The sequence below is a fragment of the Arachis ipaensis genome, chromosome B4 (assembly GCF_059453495.1).
Source record: "Arachis ipaensis isolate K30076 ecotype BB chromosome B4, ASM5945349v1, whole genome shotgun sequence".
Lineage (NCBI taxonomy): Eukaryota > Viridiplantae > Streptophyta > Magnoliopsida > Fabales > Fabaceae > Arachis > Arachis ipaensis.
The window spans coordinates 86685718-86706558 of NC_142439.1; the positions used below are offsets into that span (position 1 = coordinate 86685718).

Here is a 20841-nt window from a genome sequence, read left to right on the forward strand (position 1 = left end):
TAAGGATAACTAGGATAGAAATTCCAAATTCTTATACCTTGCCAAGAGATTTTATTATTATTAATTTATTTTTCTTGTCATTTAAATTACCTGTTCCTTATTTTAAAAACCCAAAATTCTACCTTTTCCATAGCTAATAATAAGTCATACCTCCCTGCAATTCCTTGAGAAGACAGCCCGAGGTTTAAATACTCGGTTATCAATTTTATTGCGTTTACTTAAGTGACAAACAAAACTTTTGTAAAGAAGGAATTCTTATCGGTCTAGAAGCTACACTTACAACGCGAATTTATTTGCAAAAATTCTGGATCGCGCAAGAGTTTCGCTCTTTCAAAATGGCGCCGTTGCCGGGGAATTGCAAACGTGTGCCTTATTATTGGTTTTTGTAAATATTTGCTTTTTACTTGTTTATTTATTTTTTTTTTTAATTTTGCTTTTCATAAATTAAGAGGTTATTGGTTTTTTGTTAAAAAAATTTTCAAAAATTTGTTCTTCGTGTTCATCTTGATCTTCAAGTTGTTCTTAGTTGTTTTCTTCGTTTTGATCTAAAAATTTTAAGTTTGGTGTCATTTTATTGTTTTTCTCTTTCCTCATTTAATTCAAAAATATCTTTTCTCTTTATTTTTATTGAATTTTCGAAATGTCCAAAAAAAAATTCAGATTTTGATTTTAAAATTTTTATCTTATCTTATGTTTTAAATTTCAAAATTCAAATCTTTTTCAAAAATTATATCTTTTTCAAAATCTTATCTTATCTTATTTCAAAAATCAAAATTTCAAATTTCAATATTTAAATTCCAAAATTCAAAATCCAAACTTAAAATTTCAAAATTTAAAAATTTTAAAAATCAAACCTTTTCAAAATTTAAATCTTTTTCAAATCTTTATCTTATATTGTTGACTTTTTTCAAAATTCAAATTTCAAAATTTAAAAAAAATTTCAAATTTAAAAATTTTCAAATTTCCAATTTCAAAATTTAAATTTCAATAACCTTTTACTTTAAATTTATTTTTATTTTCGTTTTTAATTTTTATTTACTATTATGAGTTCTCACCCCTCTCGCTTTGAGTTTGGTTCCAATGCTGTTGCAAGGAATAGAAATTATAACAGGAACATGCATCAAGGTCAAAACAATCAGAGATGGAAGGAGCCACGACGATCTGATCAACCCTCTTGGCAACAACCCCCTCCAATGCACTATAACCAACAACCATTCTGTGATGCGTACCAAGATGATGACTATGGTGGACCCCCTTGTAATTACCGACAAGCCCCATCATACGCCTATAAACCACCTCCTCAACACAGCTTTGAACCACCATACTCACAAGCCACCTACAACCATTCACCTCCATATGACCCTAACCCGTATCCACCATACCAACCACCTTATGAGCCAAATGAACAATACACAGAACCACCCCCATTCCAACACAACTACTCTCATGAACCACCACCTCAATATACACCATCTCCTTATCATTATCAAGATGAACCACCTTCCTATTATGAACCCTCTCTCCCAACCAATGAACCCTCATATCCACCCCAACCTCCAATGGATGACAGACTTCGTGTTATTCTTCAAGGGCAAGAAGAGATGAATAAGAGTGTGCTAAATTTCGCGGGCGTCTTAGAAAATATAATAGCTTCCCGACACCTGAGCACTCAAAGTACTCCCATGGCTGCATGTGGAGAATCAAAAGAAGAGCGTATCATGAAGGAGACACTAAAAACTTTGGTGGACAATGAGAAACATGGCTTTGTATTGGAACAAGTGGAGGAAGCCAAAATAGTTGCAGAGGAAAAAGTGGTTGAAGACTTGCGAGATGCTGAACCTCCATGGGAAAGTCAAGACATAGAGCCTCCTTCCAAGATGGTTGCATTTGATGTTGAGAAGGGTGTACAACCTCCAAGGCATACCCTGGTTGAAGACATGGAAGAGGTTGATCAAGAGATGGAGATTCAAGAAAAAAAGGCACAACCTCCCATGCCCTTGGTGAGAAATGAAGAAGAGATTGAATTGGAAGAAAGCTACCAAGAGGAAGAGATTGAAATTGAAGAAGCTTACAAGGAGGTGGAAGTTGTCAGAGAAGAGCACAAGGGAGTGGAGCTTGCAAGTTCATTAGAAACACCTCTCCCAAGGCCATTACCGTCCAACACAACGTTCAAGTGGGTAAAATTCTCACCTTTGACCTTTACTTTCTCACTTGAATATGGGCTACTAGAGACGGATGGTCAACTTAGAGCTCTTTGTGGCATTAAGAGTAAGAGGAAGATGGTTAGTGGTAAGAACTGTCCTGCAAGGTTAATTATGGTTGGAAGCTTTAAGTTTAAATGCAAAGGTTGGTGTAGAGCTCAATTGAATGGGTCTAGAAAGTTGTTTGGCCGCTTTAGTGAGAATTCAGATTGCTTGCCACCCGGTTGGAACAATAATGGTTAACAAGAAGACGGGTGTAAAAGCAAAGTATGGGACCCCGAAATTCATTCTGGAAATCAACACTCTTGGGGCCTTGTCACTTATTTTAACCTGCTTGAAGGCTTTCTGTGCCTAGTTTGGGATCCCGGAGGGCACTGGAGGTATAAACATTGGTGGGGATTCAAGGATCAATACAAGTACAAGCCACCATGACAAGGAACTCACCAAATGTCCAACTTAAGGACTTTAACTAAAAGTGCTAGGTGGGAGACAACCCACCATGGTATGATCGTTTCTTTTTCAATTTTATTTCGTGTTGTTTGTTTTTATTTTATATTATTTTCATTGAACCTAGAATTACTCATAACATCCATATCATTTTGCATTCTGCATACTGCATCAAAAAAAAGGAAAGCACGCGCGCGACGCGGCAGCGTCGCTGACGCGTCCGCATCACAAGTTCATTAGGAAGAAAAGAAAAGTGAACAGAGAGTCACGCGAGAGCGTGGCTGGAGGCGTGCCTTTGGCACAAATCGCCCCACGCGACCGCGTCGCTGACGCGTCCACGTCATTTGGGAAAAATGCCTGCCACGCGTCCGCGTCACCCACGCGGACGCGTGACCTGAAAATCGACGTAAGAAAGGGTGCATGGCCGAAAGTTGTGCTGGAGTGGTGCTGGACTGGTACTAGGCACACAAGCCTCACCACGCGAACGCATGCCCAATGCGTCCGCGTCGCTTTTCAAAAATGGCCATTCACACAATCGCATCAACCACGCGTTTGCGTCACCCTAAAATTTGGCAAAATGAGTTTCAAACAGAGAGTTGTGCGACCGCGAGGCTGCCCTCGCGCTAATGGCACAAATCACTCCATGCGAACGCGTGACCCACGCATCCGCGTCACTTCATAGAAGCGCTATCCACGCGGATGCGTGAACCACGCGTCCGCGTCACATGCGTCGCACAACTTATCCAGATCAGAGCCAATTATCTTTTTTTCTTTTTTAATCCTAATTTCTTCTATCTTTTCTTCTTTCTCTCTCCTTTCTTACTTTCTTTTTCTTCATCTTTTTAACTTCTCATCCTTTTTCACTTTCATTTTATTTTATTTAATTTATTTGCATACATTCATTCATTGTATTATTTTCATTGGTGTTAGAAATTTATTTGGGTCATTATTGTCTATATTTTTGTGGATTATTAAGGAATTGTTTGACAATTATATATTACCTTTTAAAGGGTTTCTTGCATGTTCAATTTATTATTTTCTTTATCTTATTTACCATGCATGCTATGTGTTTGTGAAAACGCCCGTATGGCATTGTGCACTATTTTTAAATTTCTTTTAATCTACTACTCTATATGCTTGCTTTTCACAAACCCCTTTTTTTATATTTATTAGTTAAATATAATTGTTAATACAAACAGATCGTTAGTATGATAGACTTGGTAATCTAACTTAGACATTGAATGCTTGATCTATGCTACTCATGCCTTTGTCAGCATGCCAATAAACATCTTGCATTTAATTGTCATTACATGCACTTGCTATATTTCCATTAATGAACTTTTCACATGTAGTCATGACCATGTGTTAACATCATTCTTCTTTATTGTGCATTGATTACCACATTTCCCACTCTCTTCTTTGCTCTAACCCTTACCTTTAAAAGTTACTTTCTTTTTTTTCCTTTTCAGGATTGCCACCAAGAAAGGTAAAGAGAAAGCTACTCCCAAACCACCGGCAAGGAAAGGAACAAAAAGATCCCCAGCTGAGGAACCACAACCCCCATCCACCTGTACATCTCAGCATGCACCGAGGATGGTGCAATCTTTAAGTGTGGGGAGGTCGATACCGATCTCCGTGGGTTAGTACCTTCCTGTCTCAACACCAATGTTTTATTTTCTTTGTTTGTTCATTGTTGCATTTGTAGGTTTGATTACATATTTGTTTGATTTTGGGCATATTTTACCACTTGGTTAAAGTAATAATTTCTTTTTCAAGAAACTTTTTATAATATTTCACTAATTTGAATTAAAATTTTTTGTTAAACTTGTTTTAAGAAATATTATACTGGAGCATGGTTTTAGAGCTCGAACACACAAAACCTGTGAGATTTTGAGCCTATTTAATTGGTTGCATTTTATCAACCAATATTTTATTTTTGGTGTGTGTTTTTCTCTCTAAAATTATGATCTTTGTCTTGCTTAATTCTATATTTCCATTGTTTGATGTATGCATACACTTATATGATAGAGGCCTTTGTTTCACTGAGCTCACATACCCATATGGCCTTAACCCTTCATTATCCCTTGCAAACCAATTTGAGCCTATTTTACCCCCTTTGTTCTTTACTTTAGCACATCATTAACTCTAAGTGGAAAACAATAATGTCCTTAATTTGAATCCTTGGTTAGCTTAGACTAGTGAGAGTGCTCACGATTTAAGTGTGGGAAAATGAGTTTGGAAACATTTGGTTTGAGAATTGAGTATGTTAGAATTTTCTGAAAATGTGAAAAAAATGTTTAGGACATGCTTCATGCATCCAATAATTTAATCATATGCATTGAGAAAAATAAAAGAAATATATATATATATATATATATATATATATATATATAATAAAATAAGTGAAAAAAAAGAGTAATTAAGCAAAAAGGGGACAAAATGTCCCAAAGTAAGTGGTGAAAGCAATGCATATGTACTGTACTCGAAATTAGAATGCATGAATATGTGGAAAACATGGTTAATGGATAGTTAGATGTTGTATTATGATTACATGGATTGTCTAAGTTAGGTGGAAAAATTTAAGTTAATTAAGGATTCAGATTTTAGTCCACTTGGCCAAATACAATCCTACCTTGACCCTAACCCCATTACAACCCTTAAAAGACCTCTTGATATGTGTATCTGTGCATTAAATTTATGTTGATTGTTAGATGAAGAGCAAGTCTTAGAAAGCAAGGTTAGTAGAGAATTGAGAGAATCGAACCTAAGACACTTGAGTGATTAGAGTGCATACACTTCCAGTGAGGGTTCGATGCTCGATTCTTTGTTCCCGGCTTTCACAAGCTATTTTCTTTTACAAATCTATTTGTACTTCATTTTTATGAGTTGAATTAGTGAAATCCAGTTCATATTTGTTCTTAAAAGATTTATTTACTTTTAACCAAGTAGGAAAAATCATTCTCCATATAGTTACATTCATAGGTTGCATTGCATACTCTCTATCATTCCTCTTCACCCCTTTATAGCTTCTCTTGAGATTAGCATGAGGACATGCTAATGTTTAAGTGTGGGGAGGTTGATAAATCACTATTTTATGGTTTATCTTGTGCTCATTTGAGTGGTTTTTATTAAGTTCTTACCCACTTATTCATACTATTTGCATGGTTTTACATTTTCCTTTCTGATTTTGTGCTATGATTGAAAACATGTTTTCTTTGGTCCTAATTTGCTAATATTAATCCTCTATTATTACCATTCGATGCCTTGATATGTGTGTTAAGTGATTTCAGAGATTACAGGGTAGGAATGACTCAAAGGATAGAAAGGAAGCATGCAAAAGTGGAAGGAATACAAGAAGTTGAAGAAGTTGCTAAGCTGTCCAGCCTGACCTCTTTGCACTCAAACGGTCATAACTTGAGCTACATAGATCCAAATGAAATGGTTCTAGTTGTGTTGGAAAGCTAACGTCCGGGGCTTCGCAAATATAATTTGCCATAGCTGCCCCGACACCAGGCGACGCGAACGCGTGGATCATGCGGACGCGTGACCTGGCGAAAATGCAATCCACGCAAACGCGTGGACGACGCCTCTGCGTCACTTTGCCGCGACCTGAACGTAACAGAAATCGCTGGGGATGATTTTTGGATTGTTTTTAACCCAGTTTTCGGCCCAGAAAACACAGATTAGAGGCTATAAAGTGGGGGAATGCATCCATTCATCATCACGCTTTCATAATTCATAATTTTAGGATTAGATGTAGTTTTTAGAGAGAGAGGTTCTCTCCTCTCTCTTAGGATTTAGTTTTAGGATTTAGGATTATTTCTTCTTCTTAATAGGTTCAATGTTCCTCTTATTTATTTTCTATTTTTATTAATTATTATTTATCTTTTCAATTTGGCTTATACTACATTCATGTTATGATTTTCTTAATTAATATTATTTGAGGTATTTCAGTTTATGATTGTTTTATTCTATTTATGAATGCTTTTAATTTAATTTAGATTTATTTTTCTTTTTGGCTCTGGTTAAGTAATTGGTAACACTTGAGTTATCAAACTCAGCAGTGGTTGAAATTGGCAGATTACTAATTGATCTAGATCGCTCTAAAGCTAGTCTTCCCATAGGAATTGACTAGGACTTGAGGATCAAGCTAATTAGTCCACTTGATTTAACTAAGTGGGATTAAAACCCAATTCTCATCACATCTGATAAGGATAACTAAGATAGAAATTCCAAATTCTTATACCTTGCCAAGAGATTTTATTATTATTAATTTTTTTTCTTGTCATTTAAATTACCTGTTCCTTATTTTAAAAACCCAAAATTCTACCTTTTCCATAGCTAATAATAAGTCATACCTCCCTGCAATTCCTTGAGAAGACGACCCGAGGTTTAAATACTCAGTTATCAATTTTATTGGGTTTGCTTAAGTGACAAACAAAACTTTTGTAAAGAAGGAATTCTTGTCGGTCTAGAAGCTATACTTACAACGCGAATTTATTTGCAAAAATTCTAGATCGCGCGAGAGTTTCGCTCTTTCATTCATGCTCTTTGATGTGTTGTTTTGAATTGAATGCATCGAGGTTCATTCATTTGATCTTGATATATTGTTTTACGGCAAAAGTGGTTATCATCATTGCTGAATCAGGATCCTACGATCATGGGAAGACATGGTGTCCTTGAAAGAGGCTCGAGTTATACCGGAGTGTACAAGCTCAGATAGATGCAGTTGCTTGGTCTAAGTGTAGATATTGAATAGAGCAGCGTTATGTTGTTTATGGATTATTTTTACCATGTTTTATTCTAGATTGTGGATCATAAATTTGATGTATTTAGAAATTTTTAATATTTTAAATTTTATATTTCTATGTAGACATTGTGAATGTTTTTAGCATTTATTTAAAAAATTCATCTACGTTTGATTCTTTTTATATTTTGTGAAAATATAATTATTTATGAAAATTAAGTTTTAATAGTGGTAAATGTGAAATTAATAAAAATATATAATTATAAGATTAGGAATAGCGACCGATTTAGTGACTGATTTAGCGTCTGATTTTAGATTTTCAAATAAGGCATTGGCGACCAGTTTAGCCACTGATTTCATCAGCAACCAAAAGTTTGGTCACGATTTAGCAGCAAAAAATTTGGTCACCATTTAGCGACTGATACTCTTTGGTAAGGGTTTGATGGCCTTGTTCAAAAATCTATTGCTAAAATCGGTTGCTAGCGGTTTGCAATCAAAGTTGGTCACTATTTTCTAATTAGCGACCAAGATTTTAGTGACTACCAGAATCGGTCGTTAAGGGTTTAGAGACTGATTTTCAAGAAAAATCAGTTGCTAACTCAGTCGCTAATCCGGTAATTTCTTGTATTGGTTACCATTGGATTATTTTTGTTATTCTGGCAATAAATCCGACGGTAATCAACATTTTTTTGTAGTATCCAGAAACAACAAGTCTTTATCTAAGGAAGAGAGGATTTATAAACAACAAACTTTTATATAAGGAAATGTTCATAAAGTGGGCCACTAGAACAGGTTGTGAAGTGATGGTGATATTCTTACTCAATAAAAATGAAGAATAAATTATCATATGTACCCATAAAGATACAAATACTGACAAATGTATTCATCAAATAAGAAAATGACCATTGTACCCATAAAAGGTGAGTTCCGCATGACAAAAATACCAAAACCCTAAAAAACTATTCAAAACCCCTAAATTGTCATTCTCTCCACCGCTGCTACCATCACACACACACACACACACACACACACACACTCTCTCTCTCTCTCTCTCTCTCTCTCTCTCTCTCTCTCTCTCTCACTAAATCTTCTTCCAACTCTCCGGTGAGTGTCCCGCCGATGATCCCCTCCCTTTCTCCTTCCTTCTTTCTCCCCTACCCTTTCATTCAGTTCCTTCTTCCTTCAGATCTTGTACCATGTACGCCGCACATGCGCCTCACCCTCCGAATCACACTCAGTGTTCCACAATTTTTCCAACAAGAAGGACATATTCCTTTACAACGCGCTTCTCAGCAGCTACGTGCTCTACCGCAATGCTATTTTTCTTTTCGTTGAATTGGTCTCTGTGGTAGGCTTCTGCCGGACAATTTCACGCAGCCGTGTGGTGTCAAGGCCTGTGCTGGGCTCGTGGATGTGGAGCTCGGGGAAGCACTTCATGCACTTGCTTTGAAGCTAGGACCGTGCTCTTATTCTTTTGTGAGTAATGCGCTTATTTCTATGCATGGTAAGTGTGGGTTTGTGGAGAGTGCATTCAAGGTTTTTGAGAAAATGCCTCGAAGAAACTTGGTTTCGTGGAACTCGATTATGCTTGTGTGCTTGGAGAATAGGCTTTTTGGTGAGATTTGTGGTCTGTTTAAGGGGCTTTTGTTGAATGGTGGTGGTGATGAAGGTTCAATTCTTGATATTGCTACTATGGTCACAATGGTTCCTGTGGTGGCTGCAATGGGTGAAGTGAATTTGGGGATGCTGCATCATGACACAACCAGAAAATTGCTTATTACAGATGGATTTACATACAGATTTGGTCTCATTTACCGACAGATTTTTGGTTACTGACGAATTTTGTCCCTCTTAAAAGCCTTGTCGAAAATTGTTTATCGATGAATTTTTTTCGTCGATAATTTACCGACAAATTTTTCTCCGTTACCGACAGAATTTTCCTTGGTAATGGCCCCCTTTTGCCAAAAAAACCGTCAGTTTTTCTGACAGATTTTCTATTGGTAATTTACCGACAGATTTTTTTCCATTACCGACAGATTTTTCCTCGGTAATCATCACTACAAGTTCGCTTAGACCATCCGATTTTTTGACAGATTTTTCGTCGATAACTAGCGTCAGATTTTCCGAAAGATTTTTCGTCGGTAATTGGAGCCTGGGAAAGCATTTTTAAATCTGAATACAAACAGAAAATCTGTCTGTAAATTCGTCAGTAAGATAAAACAACATTTTTTAATATTTTTTTCGTTACAAAATAAACCTGATTTCATGCAAAATAAATATAAATTTAAACAAGTTTATCGTATTATCAAACTAAAGGAAAAGTACTATTATAAACAAGCAAGTCAATATAATTGAAAATATAAACAAAATGTATTAATACATCAACTATAATAATAGATAACAACCATACATCAACTATAATTCAAAACATAAACACAATGTATTTAGAAATCTTGAATATATGACCACCTTTAAACAACCTTGCTTTTGATTACAAAACAACCTTTATTTTGAAACATAGGAAGTAATAGGCAAAAGTTAAGAAGGTATGCCATTTAAATCTCTCAATCAAAGAATGACTGCTAAAATTACAAAGAATTTGATAGGGCTTTTTTAGCCCCTATATACACCAGAAGGCTCCACATTCTAAACAATCCAAGGGTGTTCAAGAAGTTTGTGTAAAGGTAGACGTTGAGAAGAGTCCTTGACCAGCATCTTTTGGTAAAAATAATAAGAGAAAACTGAATAGGAAAAGTCTAGGGGCCAGCAACTTTTGTGTTTTTTGGCCAGCACTTAACCATCAAAACAAAAGTGAGTGATTTTCCACCATTAGATGTAATCTCACACCATTAAAAACACTATTGATGGCCAATTGATGGTTACAAAACACCAAAATTGCTGACCCTCTAGCATTCTTCAACTGAATAATCAGGCAAATGCGCACACTTAGCTAACCGTTTAATATTTAGTATTAGGAACTTATCAAAACATAATGCAAAGTAGTAATGAACTAACCTGACTGATGAGGTCCTTTGCAGCAGAAGACACACAATGGGTTTTGGGGGGAACTTGAGATCCACTTGTACAATCTTGCAATATATAAATGTATTCATTTGAATTTGAATTTGGATTAGAAATTTGAAGTAAAAAAATGGCAACATAACATGATTTCCTATTCAGTATTGATCGGAACAAAGTAGCCTGAAGCACACTAAATTCATTAGATTCCTTCCTAGTTCATTCAAACAGTTTCTTCCAAAGTCCAAACATACACCTAGAATTTTTGTCTTCGGTTTTGCAAAGGTCTAAACCATTGTTTGGGTTGCAATGGAAATCCAATCATCAACTATATTTCCCACCCTTTATGTCAAACTGCTTACCTCCTATAAGTATCAGAATGTTCTTTAGCCTCAAAAGGGGGGACTCCATATAGAAACTCATAGCACAGGACACCAAGACTCCATATATCCACGCTCGCATCATGTTCTATACTCTCCACTGTTGAAACCCCAAAAGCATACATTAGAAAGAGATAAATGGTGCATAAATATATGACAGAGTAATTAATGTGAAAAACATACCCATCTCAGGTGGAAGGTAATCCAGTGTGCCACACATGGTTCGCCTTCGGTTGAGTGCACCCAAAATTTGCTTAAGCTCTTTTATTCTTTCAATAAAAACCTTTCATTTTAATTTTCTAAATATTATGAACATATATACAGTCTAAATTTAAAATATGAGCTTATAATAGCTTAGCTTATTACCTCAATGCCGTTCATGATGGGCATATCCTTGTCCATAAGAATGAGGTCAAAGCTTTGACCATAACAGTGAACATCTACAGCTTCTTTTCTAAATACTATCCGTGATAAACGAATCCCAGACCTATATTCATATAATTCATACATACATTAACAAAATTATGTATATAATAATTTTCCTTATTCATTAATTATTAGCCAATACGTGAACAAAATTAATTTACTGAATTATTCATGTACTAATTCAAATTCATGTACTAAGCAAGAAAAACAGGACACGCATTTCAAATGTTTCGGTGTTTCAAGTATTTCAATAATTTTAATAATTAATCTCAATTATAAAATCTTCTGTTTTTAAAACGTTACTTCCTTTTCATATCTGATATATATGTATATGTCTGATAGCGTTTGGTGGCCAAATGTTATGTACTTACACTATATCCAATCACTGATCTATTTCTCATATTAGCCACTAAAACATTAAAGTGTGTGACAGCATTGAAAGGAGCAGCAACACTAAAAGCAAGAACAGGATGTAACAATAATAACAAACCTAAAAAATCAGATTTAACTCAATATTTTCGACGGAATATTTTAAATTATAGACAGATTTTCTATCCGTAATAATTTAATAAAACACAGCGTTTCTGTTTATTTAATTATAGACAGATTTTTTGTCGGTAATTATTTTCTACGAAAAAAAATAATTTTTTTGACAGAATTATCGACGGATTTTCTTTTCCATCTGTATATACTAATTCATTTTCCTTTGTTTCCGACAAAAAATCTCTCGCAAAATCTGTCTGTATTTCTGTGGAATAAAATCTGTCGAAAATATCTGTCTGTAATAACTAGTTTTTTAGTAGTGTGGTTTGATTTTGAAATGGGATTTTTGAAATTGGGACACTCACCGGAGAGCTGGAAGAAATTTAGAAAGAGAGAGAGAATGAGTGAGTATGGTGGTAGCAGTGGTGAAAATAAGGACAATTTAAGGTTTTTGAATAGTTTTTTAGAGTTGAACATTTCTGTCACACGAAATTCATTTTCTATGGATACAATAGTCGTTTTTTTGTTTGATGAATACATTTGTGAGCGTTTATATTTTTCATAGATACATATAATAATTTATTAAAAAATGAACTACGAATTGCAGAAAAAAAATTTGAGAGAGAATAATCATGAATTCACAACACCAAAAGAAAAACACTTATTAAAATATACACGGCGTATAACAAAGGAGGGATGAAATGTGTTACTTTCGAATGGTTATTGCAGAAACTTTTACTAAATATATGCATTCTCGTATTTGGGCAATGAAAGTGTTGGGAGCCAAGCTTTGGGTTTTTAGAAAAAAAATTGTACAATTATGTTAATATTATATTCCAAAAATGATATTAATTGAAGCAGGTGACTCCTTAAATTTGGTGAAATACTTTAAAAGCAAAGAACATGAAAAATATGGAATGTTTGACTAGGATGTACAAGTTGATTAAGAAGGGTGAATGACAAATTTTTATTAGAGAGATGCTAAGTCAAGAATAGACTATAAATGCTTTGGGGATTTAGTTGATTTTGACACAACTTACAGCACAAACAAATATAATCTAGTGACTAGTGAGTGTACCATTTTTGGTAGTGAATCTTCATTGACAGAATAGAACTTTTTGCATGTGTGTTTTTATTGGATGAAACAACTTCATTATTTGAGTGACTTTTTAATAAATTTTTAATTAGTGGATAATCAATCACCAAAGACGATTCACAGATCAAGTTCAAACAATGGCAAATGTAATTGAAAAGGTATTTTCTAATACTTTCCATAGACTATGTTTATGACATGAAAACCACCCGTATAAAGATGACAAAAATATATATATTTTTTAAATTATTTATTTAGTTATAATTAAAAAATATAAATGAATAATAAAAGTATAAATTATAAATAAAATTAAAGATTTAAGAGAAGAAATAATTATATTAATAATTCTAATTAATATTAATTTAAACAACATTAAATTTTTTAAATCAATATAAAATTATTCTTTTTAAAATCTCAATTTTACAATTCAAAAATTAAAAAATAAATAAAAATTACTAGACTAAAAATAGAACAAATAGAAAGAAGAATTGATACATTAAAAAATAAATTTTAAAAAATAAAAAAAATTATTAAAAAATTATAAAAATTGTAAATAAAAACTCAACTCGTAGAAAAATCATTAAATTCGCAAAATAAAATATATGAAAATCATAATGAGATGAAAGTAGAAAAATAATATTATAAAATTATAAAAAATAAAATAATTTTCTATTAAAATTTTTGTTAAAAATTTAAATTTTAAACAAATAAAAAAATTAGTATCAAAATCAAACTAACAATTTCAAGAATATAGTAATATTTTTTAACAAAAATAATATTTTTAATTTATGTTACGTATCAAAAATTTAATACATAATAATTATTCAGCGAATAAGATCAAATATCTTTATTTAAAGACGTTTTGAAAAATATTTGTATTTGTACATGAAAGAATGCACGCTGACATCTAGGTGCATTGAATAAAGATAAAGGTTTACCTAGGTTATTCAATAAATGTGTTTAAAGATGTGAATCAGAAAATGAATTTAAAGACGCATGATGATTTAATATGATGTTGAAGTATGACATTAAAGTGCACAGAATGGTTGCAAGGTTTATATAAAATTCGAAATAAATGGTGCATGACCTTTAATAAGCATAATTTTAATGGTGGAATAAAATTCACATAAAGGAGTAAAAGTACAAATAATGTGTCAAATGGAATAATTAATAAACGCTCGTTCCTAAGAAAACTTATTGTGGGTTTTAAGTGACACAAAAATGAAGTAACTACCACTGCCATTAGAGTAAATTTTCACGTGCAAATATGCTAGTATCTCGAAACACACTTATGATGGTACTTGTGTTTGTAATGTCAACGAAGTTGAAGTTAATGTCTCTTGAATGTAGAATGCAAAGTAATGAATGCAACGTATATATTACCTATTTTGATATGTATTCTCTAGATTTATCTTGTATAAAATTTGTCACATTTGGTATTGTTTGTTGTGATGCTTTTGCTATCCTTAAGCAAAAGCATATACCAACAATTCCTTCAAAATATATTTTAAAGAAATGGTCTAATAAAGCAAGAAAAAGAATGTGTGTTATTATAATTTTAATACTGTTCATAACAATATGAGTGAGACCGAAATACTTTTTGAAATCATACTATGAGATATGATTTTAATCTCATAGATGTAAGTCAAGGAAAAGAGGAGACAAGAAAGCTTATGAACCTTAGACAATGACCATGAAACCACTTGAAAATTTAACGAAAAATTTGTCCTTGGATATTAGTGTTTTGTTGATTTTTAGCAAATCGAGAGTAGTTTGATATCTAATATCTGGGAGCAAAACCTACTTTTCTTTGCGAGTACTAATTTTCTCAAAGTACATCAAAGACCTTTCAATTGAACAAAAACAATAAGGAAATCTGAAAAAACACAAAATAAAGATTTTAAAAATAAATTGAGTGAATTGAAAATGATTTGCATTGAATTTAAATAAAACAATAAAATACCTTCGATTAAATTAAAGGACTTTGAATTCAAAAATAAAAGTACTGGGAATGTAAATTGGACAAGAATGTTAAATGTTACCTGAAAAATAAATTTGCAAGAAAAGTAAAGTTTGCAGAAAAATGTAAATGAAACGTAAAACAAGTGGAAAGAACCCTACAGAAATTTGACACAAAGTAGACTCAGAAATTCGTTGGGATGTAAGTGTGCGTGAGCGATTTCTGAAGCAAAGTTCCAACCTTTGCACCTTCGAGCCTTCTTCTATTTATAAAAATCTTTAACCAATCAAATTTAAGTGTAACTCCCACGTTCATTAATCCATAGGTAACCATTCCCGCTTCTTTTGCTGGACAAAAAGTAACATTGATAAGAAACAACCCTCGAACCTTTGGTCCTTCGATTTAGCATCTCGATCAGCTTGCTGTCCGATCACAACAAATTCTTGCTCGAACTTCCTTACCATAACTTTTGATATTATTTTTCCTTCAAAAACACACACTTATTGGCTCCTCGAATCCTCTCCTTTTTGAAATAAATTATTTTCGACCAACAAATTGCCTCCTAGGATTAATATGTTACCCTCGATGTCATCTTGAGAAAAACACTTAATCCTAACATGCTTTCATCATAAGGTATTAATTAATCATAAATGAAATTTACTTTTCTTCATTTACTCACGCCTATCTGACACGTTTTCCATTATCTTTCAACTTCTCTGTCCACCACTTCACCTTCTCTAGGAAGTTACCTCAATTTTGAATTTTGAACTTCCTCATACGAAACGGCAAAACAACTTTTACTTATTTAATTGAATTTCTTACCATCATTTCACCTTCTAAACTTCTATCCTCAAAACTTTGCCTCCTCCTCTTCTCCAAATTCTCTGCACAATCTGTCTATAACTAAACTTCACCATCATCAGCCTCTCACCCTTTGATGCGTGAGCATCTTCTCTGTCTTTTCCTTGTGAATTTGCACTTGAATTTCTAAGTTTAATCAAAGTTTAATATATTTTAGCCACTATGAATGCTACTTTGAGTTGTGTGTAATTCTTTTTATTTCAGGTAGCATTTTGGACAAATTTCATGAAGTTTAAGTCAAGGCTAGAGAATGGAAAGAGTGAGGAATGTATCCTGCCTTCTCCACGCTGAACTTGAAGTTATTCAAGTTCAGCGCCAACATCAACACCTCCCAGGAAATACACGCGGGACCTCCACGCTGAACTTAGATTAATCCAAGTTCAGCGTGGACTCAAGAAAAAGCACGAGTTTAGCCATTGCCTCTTCCACGTTGAACTTGGGAATTCTCAAGTTCAGCATGGACCTTAATGAAGGAGTGGTCCCCAATGCGTTCCAAAGGCTACGAGAATTAATTAATTTATTTTGGTTAAATTTTTATTTTATTTATAATTAGGAAAAGATATTATTTTAGTTTTAGGAAATATATTTTACATTTAATATGATTAGATATAAAAGGAAAAAGAATAAGCCCTTCTCGAATCTCTTCTCTTCGACCTCATTCCGCAATTTACAATTTTTCAGAATCCTAGTTTTCTCTCTGAATCATGAGCAACTAAACCTCCACTGTTAAGGTTAGGAGCTCTGTCTATTGTATGGATTGATACTATTATTTTTCTATTTTAATTCATGTACTAATTTAGAATTTAAAAATTATTTTCGTTCTTTATTTTATGAATCTGGGTGGAACGGAAGTATGAACTTGGTTCTAATTGAGTTCTTGTATAACTTGAAAAAGCTCTTTACTTGAACAACAACTTAAAAATAATTTCTCCTAAACTTCTAATTATCTGGACTTAACGGGATACGTGACATATAATCCTCTTATATTTGGGTAATTAAGGTTTTTGTGGCATATAAACTAAAATTGAACTTCACCCTCTAATTGGAATTAAGTGACCAAGGAATTGGCGGTTGATAAATTTTAGAGGAGACTAAAAAGGTCTAAGGAATTAGGGTTTAGTCACTTATATTTGCCATGAATTAAATCTTGTATGATTAAAATAGTTAGTAAGAAAAGTCAATCCGAAAAATAGATAACTCTAAAGCCTTAACTGTTTCTCCATATATTATTCACTACTTTTTTACTGTTTATTTTTTGATTCTGTGATTTACTGTTTAATGCAATTGAACTTTCTAAACACCATTTTCTATTTGTCTAACTAAGTAAATCACTTAACCATTGTTGCTTGATCCATCAATCCTCGTGGGATCGACCCTCATTCACCTTAGGTACTATTTGGTACGACACGATGCACTTGCCAGTTAGTTTGTGGATTTTAAATTCTGCACCAAGTTTTTGGTGCCGTTGCCGGGGATTGACTGTGATTAACAACTATTAGTTGTTTGATTGCTTAGATTAGGCATTTTAGTTTTAATTTTATTTACCTTTGTTCCTTAATTTTCGAATTTTACTGCCAGCATTTTTCCTTAATTTCTGAAATTAAGTTTGGTGTTCCCTAGTTATTTTTATTTTAATTTTTCTCATTTATTTATCTCCATAATTTCGAAAATTTTTGTCCTAAATTTACTAGTAATTTTCGAATTTTATTTCTTTATTTTATTTAGTATTCTTATTTTATTATTTTACACAGGTTACCAGACAGGAAATTCTCTACACTCTGATGTAGAGAGTCCCATCTTTTCTTATCTTCTGTTTGTTTATGAGCAGGAACAGGGACAAGAAACCTCTGTTAGACTTTGATCCTGAACCTAAAAGGACTTTTAGGCGGCGTTTACAACAAGCAAGACTTTACAAAGCTACAAAGTCCAATATGGATCATAATAATCATGCTGCTAATGCCAATGTGGCAAATCCAATTGGGAATAAAGAACCCAGAAGAGTGCTTGGCTCATACACTGCTCCCAATGCAGATCTTTATAGAAAAAGTATTATGGTGCCTCCTATAGCTGCAAATAATTTTGAACTAAAGCCTCAACTTGTCACTCTTGTGCAATAAAATTGTCAATATCATGGACTTCCTCATGAAGACCCAAATCAATTTATCTCTAATTTTCTGCAGATTTGTGATACTGTGAAGACCAATGGAGTGAATCCTGAGGTGTATAGACTCATGCTCTTCCCATTTGCTGTGAAGGATAGAGCGAATGTATGGTTAGATTCTCAACCCAAGGAGAGTCTGGATACTTGGGACAAGGTGGTCACTGGATTTCTGACCAGATTTTTTCCACCACAAAAGCTGACTAAGCTGAGGGTGGAAGTTCAGACTTTCAGACAGAAAGAGGGTGAGAACCTTTATGAAGCTTGGGAGAGATTCAAGCTACTGACTTGATAATGCCCTCCGAACATGTTCTCTAAGTGGACTCAGCTGGATATCTTTTATGAGGGCTTAGGCGAAATGTCCAAGATGAGTTTAGATCATTCTGCAGGTGGTTCCTTACACATGAAGAAGACACCAGAGGAGACCACTGAGCTCATTGAGTTGGTTGCTAACAACCAATTTTTATACGCTTCTAACAGAAATCCTGTGAACTCTAAGACCCTTCAGAAGAGAGGCGTTTTGGAAGTGGAAGCTGTTGATGCTTTTCTTGCTCAGAACAAGCTTTTGTCTCAGGAAATAAATCTGATTACTCAACGGTTGAGTGGAATGCATGTTTCAGCTGTCAACACTCAGAATGCACCCCAAGAAGCCTCCTATGACATGATTGGCAACTTTATGCAAGGTGAGAATTATAATTATGCTCAATCTTCTACTGAACAGGTCAATTACATGGGAAATGCTCCTAGAAATCCTAATAATGATCCATACTCTAAGACCTACAATCAGCGGTAGAGAAGTCACCCAAATTTTGGGTGGAGAGACCAACCTCAGAGACTCCAGAATTTTAATAATAATTCTCAAGGTGGTTTTCAACAGAATAATTTTAATAACCACCAGTTTCAATCATCTTAGCAAACAACTCCTAAGTCTCAGAATACTACTGATTTAGAAGCACTAGTGGCAGGTTTTATACATAAAACCAGAGCATCAATTAAGAACTTGGAGATTCAGATGGGTCAATTAGCCATAAAAGTTAATGAAATTGATCAGAAGTCTACAAATAGCCTTCCTGGTAGAACAATTCCAAATCCAAGAGAGGAGTGTAAGGCTATCACCTTGATAAGTGGACAAGTGGCAAGTACGGAAGCACAAGTTACTGAGGAGCCTACTGATGAGGGAAAATCGATTCCATACAAACTCACCGGCAAGTGTACCGGGTCACATCAAGTAGTAAAACTCACGAAAGTGAGGTCGATCCCACAGGGATTGATGGATCAAGTAACTTTAGTATGGTGATTAGTTTAGTCAAGCTAACAGTGGTGAATTGAGTGAAATTGAACTAACAGAATGTAAATTGCAGGAAATGTAAAGTGCAGAATGTAAATTGTATCAAATATAAAAAGATTGGGTGCTGGAAAATTAAAAAGAGCAGTAAATCAAGCAACTGAAATGAACTCAAGGACAATTAATAGAAAGAAAAACTCATTAGGTATTGGAAATATGATAATCCACAATGAATCAAATGGGTCTCAACTCCTTTCTCAATCATATGAGTAGATCTATGGCGGATTGAAATTGATTGGATCCCAATTCCTTGGAAATCCAATCTCTCTAATCACAATCAATCTTGCCAATTCCTTGATCTAATTGTCATGAGAAGAGGTTAAATACATGTCTCTCATTCATAAGCCACACAATCTCTCAAGATCTCAATTCCTCCCGAATGGTGTTGATCAAGAGAGTTGTGAAGGATAGAGCCTCGGTTCTAACGCTCATGATTCCTCTTCTGAAGCTCACACAAGCATTCAACAGATTTAAACCCCCTTCCAGAGTGAATTAATCTCAAACAAAATAGAGGATATCCTATAGCTACACAAATGAATTGAGAAGAAGAAGAAGTTCACTAAATCATGTGAATCATAATAGAGCTCCTCCCCCCCTAATGATTGGGGTTCAGTGGATCATAGCTCTAAGACCAATTGAAGAGAAATTAAAGTCCATAAAAGTAAATCAGACTGAATTATGAACGGAAATGTAAAGTTACAGAAGAATAGAAGTGCAGGAAATTGGAATTGCAATAAAAGTAAATTGAGCTCAGTACAACTAGAATGTAAAATTGCTGAAAAGAAAGTGTATCAAACTATAATAAGCTCTCTGGAGTCTCTAATCCTCCAAGAAAGCTCTGGAGTCTCTAATCCTCCAGCCTTCTATTCTACTCCTACTGTCTGTGAGAAGCTTCCCTCTAACTATGAAACTAAAGCCTTTATATAGGCTTTCCTAAATCACAAATTGAAATAAAATTACAATTCAAATGAAAATTTCTATTCTAGATGATCCTTGTGGTCTTCATTGAGTGATATGAGTGGGCTTGCTTGCTTGTAGTTTAAATGGGCTTGGAATGAAGTTAATTTGAGCAGAAATTCACTTCCAGGAGAGCGTAGCGTTCATTCAGAGAACTGAGCGCTTTTACACCCACGCGCACGCGTCACCGACGCGTGCGCACCATTTTGCATTTTGGCACATCCACGTGAATGCATCACCCACGCATACGCGTGACCTTCAGAATTTGCCCTTGTGACGCATACGTGTGCTATACATGTGCGCGTCCATAGCAGCGCTTTCCAAAAGAGCGTAGCGCTCGAAATAAGAGCGCTCCCCACGCAAATGCGTCCCCTACACATACGCGTGGATCTTCAAAAATCAATTCCATGCTGCCACTCTATCCACGTGTTTGCATGATTCTTCTAAAATGTCACACCGACGCGTACGCGTCACACCGACGCGTACGCGTGATCTTCCAAAATTGCAACTTTGACGCGTACTCGTCACTTATGCGTACGCGTCACTTGCGATTTTTTCACCTCCACTATCGCAAGCGCTCTTTGACAATAAATGGAGCATTCCCGCGCCAAGAACGCTCATTGTTTTTAAATCATAGGCCACACTTTTAAAAGCGTGGCCTAAGGTTCCAAAGCGTGCTCAAACTCCAAAGTGTGTCCAAAATTCTTCTTTTGAGCTTATTTTGTGCTTTTTTGCTTCTTTCTTGCCTGTCATCAACCAAATAGA

The 20841-nt window shown here is 34.4% G+C and overlaps 1 non-coding gene and 1 pseudogene across 1 annotated transcript; both read right to left on the minus strand.

Moving 5' to 3' along the window:
• Window positions 1-10008: 10008 nt before the first annotated feature.
• LOC107637872 (serine/threonine-protein kinase Aurora-1-like) lies at window positions 10009-11013 on the minus strand (annotated as a pseudogene).
• Window positions 11014-17980: 6967 nt separating this feature from the next.
• LOC148568246 (small nucleolar RNA R71) lies at window positions 17981-18086 on the minus strand. Its single transcript, XR_015882223.1, has one exon. It is a non-coding gene; the product is annotated as a small nucleolar RNA R71 (small nucleolar RNA).
• Between the last annotated feature and the right edge of the window lie 2755 nt (window positions 18087-20841).